Source organism: Mandrillus leucophaeus, unplaced genomic scaffold (assembly GCF_000951045.1).
Source record: "Mandrillus leucophaeus isolate KB7577 unplaced genomic scaffold, Mleu.le_1.0 Scaffold1586, whole genome shotgun sequence".
In the NCBI taxonomy this organism is placed as follows: Eukaryota; Metazoa; Chordata; class Mammalia; order Primates; family Cercopithecidae; genus Mandrillus; species Mandrillus leucophaeus.
Genome location: NW_012101572.1, coordinates 5,431 through 15,779, shown reverse-complemented (window position 1 = coordinate 15,779; position 10,349 = coordinate 5,431).

Here is a 10,349-nt window from a genome sequence, read left to right as displayed (position 1 = left end):
AACATGGCACAAGTATACATATGTAACAAACCTGCACGTTATGCACATGTACCCTAGAACTTAAAGTATAATAATAATAAAAAATAAATAAATTTAAAAAAATAAAATAAAGTGAAGGAGAAATTAAACTTTATTCAAACAAACAAAAACTAAGAAATTTCATTGCAGCACATTTACCCTTCAAGGAATGTTAAAATATTTTCTTTAGAGAAAAGAAAATTGTATAGGTGAGAAACTTGATTTATGTAAACACAGGAAGAGTGTCAGAGAAACAATAAATGAAGGTAAAATAAAATCTTATTTTCTTATTTTTCTTTTTCTTATTTGATCTAAAAAGAAACGGTTTTTTAGAGTAATAATGATAATAAAATATATTGAGAAATTATAGTGTATGGAGACATAAGATGGATGGTACCAATGACATAATAGGACCGAAGAACTGAAAATACTCTAAGATACTTATGCTACAAGTGGCATAGTGTTATTAGAAGGTAGCTATAGATTAGTTTAAAATGCATATTGCAAATCCTAGGGATACCACTAAATGTTTTTAAAATAAATAAAATTGATATGCTATCAGAGGAGATAAAATGAGAAGCTGAATTAAGTCCAGGCATGGTGGAATGTACTTTCAGCAGTTTGAGAGGATAAGGTGGGAGGATTGCTTAAGCTCAGTAATTCAAGGATACAGTGAGCTATGATGGCACCACTGTACTTTAGCTTGGGTGATAGAGTGAGATCCTATCTCTGAATAAAAGAAAAGAAAAAGTAGCTCAATTAAAATTAATGAAGGTTGCAAAAGAGCAGGATAAAATAAAGAACAAGTACAGTGAATAGAAAACAGTAACAAGCATAGTAGATTGTAATGTGACTATATCAATAATCACTTATAAATGTGCAAATATGCCAATTAAAATACATAGATGGTCATAGTGAATAAAAAACAAGACCTGACCAGGTATTGTCTATAAGAAACCCACTTTAAATATAAAGGCTCAGCTAGGTTAAAAGTTGAGTTGATGAAAGATATATACTCATAAAAAAGCTGGAATAGGTATTAATTTCAGACAAAGCATATTTCAAGATAAGGAAAATTATTAGAGATAAAGATGGACATTGCATATGATACAGGGGTCAATTATGCAAGAACACATAACACCTTTAATGTATATTCACCGAACAATAAAGCACCAAATTACATGCAGCAAAACTGATAGAACAAAAATAGAAATAGAAAATTCACTATTGTATTTGGAGACTTGGCTGGGCCTGGTGGCTCATGCCTGTAATTCCAGCACTTTGGGAGGCCAAGGTGGATGGATCACTTGAGGTCAGGAATTTGACACCAACCTGGCCAACATGGCGAAACCCCATCTCTACTAAAAATACAAAATTTATCCAGGTGTGGTGGCACGTGCCTGTAACCCCAGCTACTCTGGAGGCTGAGGCAAGAGAATCCCTTGAACCTGGGAGGCAGAGGTTGCACTGAACCGCGATTGCACCACTGCACTCCAGCCTGGGTAACAGAGCAAGACTCCATCTAAAAAAAATAATAGTAATTAAATAAAATAAAAGTAAATATTTGTAGACTTCATAAAACCCTGTCAACAACTGATAGATCAAGCAAGCAGAATATTAGTATGGATATAGTACATCTGAATAGCACAATCATTCAACTTGATCAAATTGATATTGATGGAATGCATCTAACAACTATAGCACACACATTCTTCTCAGGCTCACATGGAATATTCACCACCATAGACTACATTCTGGGCCACAAAACACACCTTAGCAAATTTAAAATGATAGATATCATATAAAGTATGTTTTCAGAGCACACTAAAATTGAACTAGTAGTAAATAACAAAAATATAGTTGAAAAACTCTCAAACATTTGGAAATTTAAAAATACACATCTAAGTAAAACATGGGTCAAAATGTCTCAGGAAACATTTTAAAATATTTTGGGCTAAGTTAAAATGAAAAGAAATTTTATCAAAATTTTGATATACTGCAAAAGCAGTGCTTGACAGAAATTATGGCATTAAATGCATATATTATACAAGAAGAAAGATCTACTATCTGTAATCCAAGCTTCCACCTTAGGAACCTGAAAAAGAAGAGCAACTTAAGCCTAAAACAAACAGAAGAAAATAAAAAATAAAAATTTGAGCAGAAATTATTATAAAAATTTGAAAGAGTAATAAAAATAGAAAAAAATCAATGAAACGAAAAGCTAGTTCTTGGAAAGGATGAGTAAAATCAATAAACCTCTAGCCAGGCTAAGCATGAGAAAAAGAGAAAAGGCGTAAATTACCAATGCGATGAAATGAGATGAAAAAATGAAATGAAGTGAAATGAAATGAAATGAGAGGTCATCACTACTGGTCCAATGGACATTTAAAGATAATAATGGAACACTATGAACAACCAAATCTATGCCCACAAATTTGATAACTTAGATGAAATGGGCTAATTTCTTGAAAGCCACAAACTAAAAAAGCTCACACAAGGGGAAATAGATTACTTGGTAGGCCTGTACCTACTGAAGACATTAAATCAGTAATTAACCTTTCCCCCAAAATCACCAAACCCAGATTATTCTGTGGTGTATTCTGCCAGACATTTAATGGAGAAATAATATCAATTCTCCACAATATATTTCAGAAAATAAAAGCAGAGGCCTTCAAATTGATACATACTCCTGCTCCCTCCAAATGCATACATTTGCCTCCTTCCAATTTCCTAGAAAGTTGTATGCCTGTTCAGCCCATCTTCTGGAATTGACTTCCACAAATTATAGGGCTACGTATACATCAGATTTGGGAACAAGAGCATCCTTCCATTCTGTGTCTTCCTGTCTCTCAATATACAAACCATGCCAAAGCTATACTCTTATTCAGTGTCCTAATTGTATTAAAAAGTATTCTATATTTGCTGTTTCTAATTCCTCTCCTCCCATTTCTCTTGAACCAACTCCAATCAGATTTTTGTCCTCAAGATCCCACTGAAGATGCTTTTGTCAATGTTGCTAATTACCTCCATATTGCTGTAGCCAATGGTCAATTCCCATTCTTCATCTTACATGATCTATTAGCATTTGATATAATTCCTCACTCCCTACTCCTGGAAATACTTTTTTTACTTGATTTCCAGGACGTCGCTCATTATTGGTTCTTCACCTATAACATGGTCACTCTTTCTTAGTCTTTTTTGTTCTTCCTACTAATTTAAATCTCTACAGATTAGAGAGCCCCAGGACTCAATTCCTAGACCACTTTTCTTCTCTATTTACTTCATCCCCATGTAATCTTTCTCAACTTGTGGTTGTATTACGATCTATACAACTCTTCAACTGTCTGCTCGACATTTCCTCTTGCCTGTCTGGTAGACATTTTAAATTTAACACATTTGAAATGAACTTACTGATCTACCCTTAAAGCAAACAGGAAACAAATTATAGCAACAAAAACCAGGCAAACAAATACCCTGCTGCATCTTTGATTTTCTTCATCTTAGTTGATAGCATTTTTTCTTTTTTTTTTTTTCTGAGACAGGGTCTTACTCTATTACTCAGGCCGGAGTGCTGTGGCACAATCATAGCTCACCAGCGTCGATCTCCCAGGCTCAAATGCTCCTTCAAATTCAGCTTCCTGAGTAGCTGGGACTACAGGTGCATGCCACTGCATCCTGCTAATTTGTTAAATTTATTTTTCTTAGAGGTAGGATCTTATTATGTTGCCCAAGCTGCTCTTGAACTCCCAGGCTCAAGCAGTCCTCCCAACTCGACCTCCCAAAGTGCTGGGATTATAGGTATGAGTCCCCATGCTCCTCCAGTTCATGGCAATTTAATCCCTCCAGTTGTACAAAACACAAACCTTGAAATAATCCTTGACTTATCTCTTTCTTTTACTCTTTAAATATAATGAATCTGGACATTCCGTTGACTCTACCTTCACAAAATATTTCAAACTTCTCACTCCTTCCAATGTTACTACCCTGGTCCAAGCCATCATCATCCCTCAACTTGTTCATTGTAATTGTCTTTAACTGATTTTACTCTTACTCTTCTACAGTCTTTTCTCAAAAATCCAGAGTAATCTTTTTAATGCCTAAGTCTCTCATATGTTTCTTCTCCACAAAGTCCTCTAATGACATCCATCTCACTTAGAATAAAAGTCAAAATCCTTCAAACGGTCTACAAGACCTTGCCTTTCTGACTTCCTCTTGTGCTACTTACCAATTCAATCAGTTACAGCTCCTCCGAGCTCCTTGATCCTTGAATATACTGGACATGGTCCCATCTCAGGGTCTTTGTACTTGCTATTTCCTCTCCATGGGATGCTTTGCTTCCTCACCTCTTTCAAATTTTTTTTCAAATATCACCTCAGGGTGATTTACTCTGCCCATCCTATTTAAAATTGCAACCAACTACTCCAGCATCCTTCCTCTGCTTTAGCATGCTTTATATTTTTCATAATATATCATTAAAATAAAATAATGTATAATTTAAGTAGATTAATTTGGTTTCCTCAGTGTCTCACACTGCTGGAAAGTAAGCTTCATAAGGGCAAAGGATGTATCTCTTGATCGCTGTTACATCACTGGTGTCTAATATTAGAGAGCCTAACAAATAATATATACTCAAAAAAAGTTGGTGAATTTTAAATCATGTTATACCTGGACTGATTTCAGGACTATTCTTAACTAGACATATAATACCTCCAAATTCATTCATTTTTACCATATTTGTCTCACTGCCACTGAAGTCAGGTGATTGCTATTGCTGATTGACACTCTCTGCCTATAAGTCCTAGTTTCTACTTCCATCATATAGGGCAAACTTGTCCAATACTCACCTTTATGGGTCTCTTATATGCTTGAATGCCACTGGTCATTTCTGCAACCTCAGAACTACAGACCACAACTCATAGTTTACCATCATAGTGTGCCTCTAAATAGTGTATCCCTGCTCCTCCTGTGAGGCTTGCTTTCTTATAATCATGTTTTAGGCTTAAGTTTCTAAGGTCTATTAGGAAAAGCCTTTTAATCATATCTGTACGCTACTTTAGAGGGGTCTGATAGTAAATATACAAGGAACTCTTGTGCTATAATATCACACATTTAATTTTATTCCTGCAACTACTCTATCTCCTAGGACAAAAAAAAAGTGCTTCTTGGGAGTGGGTTTGGGGTGAACTGAAGACCGTGGACTGAGTATGCCTTAATGTTTTTAGAATACCATGTATTGTACCAATACTTACTCTTCTGTAATCTCAGTCTCTATTGCATGGTTTGACTCATGTTGCTAGACTCTATATTCTACCATGTTGTATTCATTTGCAGGGCACTGCAGTCATTTCTATTGTGCTTTCATCATATTATTTGACAGATATGCATCTATGCATAGCATGTAAAGTCTTAGTGTACAGATAAGCCAAGTTATTTTCTAGGAGAGGAATTGCATATAATGAGGGTCTTATACAGGATGACACTGCTAAGGTTTAGTCAATACAGACAGTCTCCTCCACCTATGTGTCAGATACATCTATGAAAGTGTGTGACGAAGTGAAAGCAGCTTTATTTTCATGAAGCCAGGATTCTTTTTTCTCAGGAAGATTGTGTCCTAACAGTATGAAAGAATAATGAATTCTGGGATATCTCTTCAGCTGTATCTGGGGAAATATTGTTCGTAAAAAGTCACTATACACTTGCAGATTGGTGGCACTGGGAAAGTAGGGTTCTGATATAGTCAATAGGCTCTGAGACCTGACTGTATTTCGCACCTTTAGTTATCCATTTGAGAAACACTTTATCCTTATAATAGGATCAGGATCTGCTGCAAGTGAATAAATAATTCAAAATTTCAGTTTCTTAAATACTTTAGATATGTATTTTTCTTTCATGTAAAACTCTGAAGTTTCACAGTTCAGGGGTGACATGTCAGCTCTGATCAATGAAACCCTCAAAAACTTAAGCTTCTCCAGCTCATTATCCACCATGCTGAGTGTGGCCCCCATTCCCAGGTTGGAAGCATCACCTGAATTCCAGGAAGTAGGATAGAGAGAAAGGTGAAGAAAAAGACACAAAATGTAAACTCTAGCACTTTTAAGGAAAATGCTCAAAAGTTGTCACATAATGCTTCTACTTTTATCTCATTGTTCAGAACTTAATTACAGACAGCATGTAGAGATGTTCAGAAATCTATTCTTTATTTGGGCAGCCTCATTCCTAGCTAAAAGTACTATTATTTGGGTGATTGAATATAAGAGTCAGGGCTATGACTTGAATGACTGTGTCCCCTCTAAAGTTTACCTTGAAACTTAATCCCCACTGCAACAGTAGTAAGAGGTGAGGCAGTATTAAACGATTAGGCCATGAAGGAACCCTCATGGATGTTATTAGTGCCATATAAAAAAGGTTGTAGAAAACTAGCTAGGCTCTTTGCCCTTCTATCTCTTCTGCCATGTGATGACACAGAGTTAGTTCCCTCCAAAGGATGCAGCCAGAAGGCACCATCTTAGAAGCAGAGAGCAGTTCTCACCAGATGCCAAATCTGCTGGTGTCTTGAGCTAGAACTTCCCAGCCTCCAGAACTGTGAGAAATAAATTTTGATTATCTATAAATTACGCAGTCTTTGGTATTTGTCATAGCAGCATGAATAAATTGAGGAAGCAAGTAACACACTTAAGAAGAATGAAGCCTTCTTCTGCCACAGTCCTTCTCAATTAAGCTACTTTTTAGTCATATATGTGTAAGACAATATCAGTGTGCATGTGTGTGTGTATGTGTGTATGTGTCTCCAGTAGCCTTATGAGAGAGGCAGTATCCAATGAGATAATAGCTACAAGCATGGACTTGTTTCTGCTCAATTTTGCTGTGAACTTTAAGCTATTCTAAAAATAAAGTCTATTTAAAATTTTTTTAAAGCATAGACTTGAGTCAGCACACCTCAGATTTAAACTCCAATTCTTCCACTTACAAGCTCTTTGACCTTTGGCAAGTTATTTCACCTCCCCAAATCTCAGTTTCCCATCTATGGAGTAGAAATAATACTGCCAGCTCCTGGGATTACTGTAATTTTTATCCCAGTAATGTATATAAATTGCTTAAGCACATTGTTTAACATACAGTTCAATACATAGAACCATCTATTGGTATTTTATTATATACATGTATGGTTATTCACATAAAAACTTACCCATATATCCATACAGAAGCTGTTCAAGCAAGATAATAAAAATTGGCATACATTTTAGAGATTCTGGCAAGATGGCTGACCACATGCAGCCAGGTGGAACAGCTGCCACCAAGAGACCGAGAAGACTGGCACACTCTTTAGAGAGAAGGCACTGAGAGTCGATGGAGGGAAGACACAGAAGCTGGGCTGAACGGGGAGGAAGCTGGGAGCTGCATGGGGCTACCACAAACCATAACTCCTTCTTGGCTCCCCAACAACTCCAGGATAATGGGTGAGGGTGAGTTGAACTGACAGGAGCAACCCACTTTCTCCAAAGGTCTCTGGAATCCAAGCAGAAGGAGACCCTTCAACCACCATGGACACTTGAGTGGGCAGGGATAGCTGCTTAGAAAAGTAGTAGGGGCAGCACACCTGCCAAGGAAGAGCCCAGAGGTTTTGCTGTGGGAGTGTCTGCAGCTGAGCATGGCCAGGGATGCCCATGCCCCCAGGCTCCACTTGCTCCCACAGGTGACTTTAAGCCTAGGGAAACTGTCAGACCTGAACTCTGCCGGGTGGTCTTGACCATCAGAGGCGGCCCAACCAACCTGAGCACCCCTTGGTCTGCTAGCCTCTCCTGGAGTCCCAGTCTAGCCATGCCTACTTGCAGTGCAGCCTCAGATGCTTTGGGGACTCACATGACAGCTCCTGCACTGGTCAGTGGTGCCTGACAGGGGAGAGATACTGAAGCGTGGAGACCAGGGCCTCACACCAGCCCAGCCTCTCTCTCTCCCCACTTCAGCTTCCCCTAGGCCCACCTCCAGCCCCCACAATACTTTGCCAGTGTGTGTGAGTGCAGGTGAATTTTTGCCTTACCTGCCCTACCAGGGCGTGTGTGCACGTTTCCCCTGCCTTGACTGCTGACGATGGGAATGAACTCTGCCGCATCTCCCCGCCTTACTACCATTGTAGTCGGAGCCATGACAGGCACAGAGCCTGCCAGCCTAGACCAGCCAGAACCCCACTTCTGCCCCAACACTGCCGAGCCCGGAGAACAGCAGACCCTCCCCCATCCTGAGTGGCCAAAGAGGGCACACACAGACCTGAGCCTGCCAGGGCCCTGCCTCTGTGCTAACACCACCACCAGCACATAGCTACCAACTGGTTCCCTGCCTCCTTGAGCCATGGTGCCTCTATTACTGCTGTGAATGCCTGGATGGAGGCAGGCACCAACTCCTACTAGTGCTCTCCTGTCATGATTCTGTTGCTGCTGCTACTGCTGGCATGTGCAAACGAGGAGAAACTTTGCTGCCATCACCCTACAAAATGCTTTGACTGGCACCATCCATCAGAGTGTGGTGACCAGCACTCTGAGAGCATCTTGGCTCCCCAAGTGTGGTGGGTTTCTAACCTTGAGGAGCCAGAGAATAAAGATGGCCCTGATACTAGTCCATGAAGTTAGAGCACACAGTATAGGAGTTGGTAGTTGAGCCTTGGTCCCCTAAAAACTTCCATAAACTAAGCCATTTGACTGAATACATCTTAAACCACAACCAAACCTCAAGGTCATCAAATAGTATAAAAGAAAAAAAAAATCCAAAGGACAGCAACTTCAAAGATTGAAAGAACACCAGCCCACAAAGATGAGAAAGAACAAGTGCAAGAACTCTGGCAACTCAAAAAGCCAGAGTACCTCCCTTCCTTCAAACAATTGCACTAGATCTTTAGCAAAAGTTCTCAACCAGGCTGACATGTCTGAACTGACAGAAACAGAATTGAGAATATGGATAGAAATGAACATCATGGAGTTGCAGGAGTATGTTGAAACCCAACCAAGGAAGCTAAGAATCACAATAAAACGATACAGGAGCTGATAGACAAAATAGCTGATATAGAAAAGAATGTAACTGACATGATAGTGCTGAAAAAAAATACAAGAATTTCATAATGTGATCACAAATATTAATAGCAGAAATTGAAGGAAGAATATAAGAGCTTGAAGGCAGGATTTTGATATATGAGAGTCAGACAAGAGTAGAGAGAAAAAAGAAAATCAATGAATCAAACCTCTGGAAAATATGGGATTATGTAAAGAGACCAAATATATGACATATTGGTGTCTCTGAAAGAGATGGGGAGAATGGAAGCAACTTGGAAAACATATTTCAGAATATCATCCGTGAGAATTTCCCCAACCTAGCTAAAGAGGTCAATATTCAAATTCAGGAAATGCAGACAACTGCACTAAGACACCCCACAAGAAATCATAGCCAGGATGCATAATCATCAGATTCTCCAAGACTGAAATGAAAGAAACAATGTTAAAGGCAACTGGAAAGAAAGGGCAGGTCACCTACAAAGGGAAGCCCATCAGACTAACAGTAGACCTCTCAGCAAAAATCCTACAAAGCCAGAAGAGATGAGGGGAAATATTCAACATTCTTAAAGAAAAGAAATTTTGGGAGTCGGGAACAAGATGGCCGAATAGGAACAGCTCCAGCCTCCAGCTCCCAGCACGAGCGACACAGAACACGGGTGATTTCTGCATTTTCAACTGAGGTACCGAGTTCATCTCACTGGGAAGTGCCAGACAATCGGTGCTGGTCAGCTGGTGCAGCCCAAACAGTGAGAGCTGAAGCAGGGGGAGGCATCCCCTCACCTGGGAAGCGCAAGGGGGAAGGGAATCCCTTTTCCTAGCCAAGGGAAACTGAGACACACAACACCTGGAAAATCGGGTAACTCCCAACCTAATACTGTGCTTTACCACGGGTCTTAGCAAACTACACACCAGGAGATTATATCCCACACCTGGCCCAGAGGATCCCAGGCCCACGGAGCCTCCCTCATTGCTAGCACAGCAGCCTGAGATCTAACTGTAAGGTGGCAGCCAGGCTGGGGGAGGGGCACCCACCGTTGCTGAGGCTTAAGTAGGTAAACAAAGCCTCCAGGAAGCTAGAACTGGGTGGAGCCCACCACAGCTCAAGGAGGCCTGCCTGTCTCTGTAGACTCCACCTCTGGGTGGAGTCTGACAGTTGTCTGACAGCTTTCAAGACAGCAGTGGAGTCTCCCATTATTATTGTATGGGAGTCTAACTCTCTTTGTAAGTCTCTAAGGACTTGCTTTATGAATCTGGGTGCTCCTGTATTGGGTGCATATATATTTAGGATAG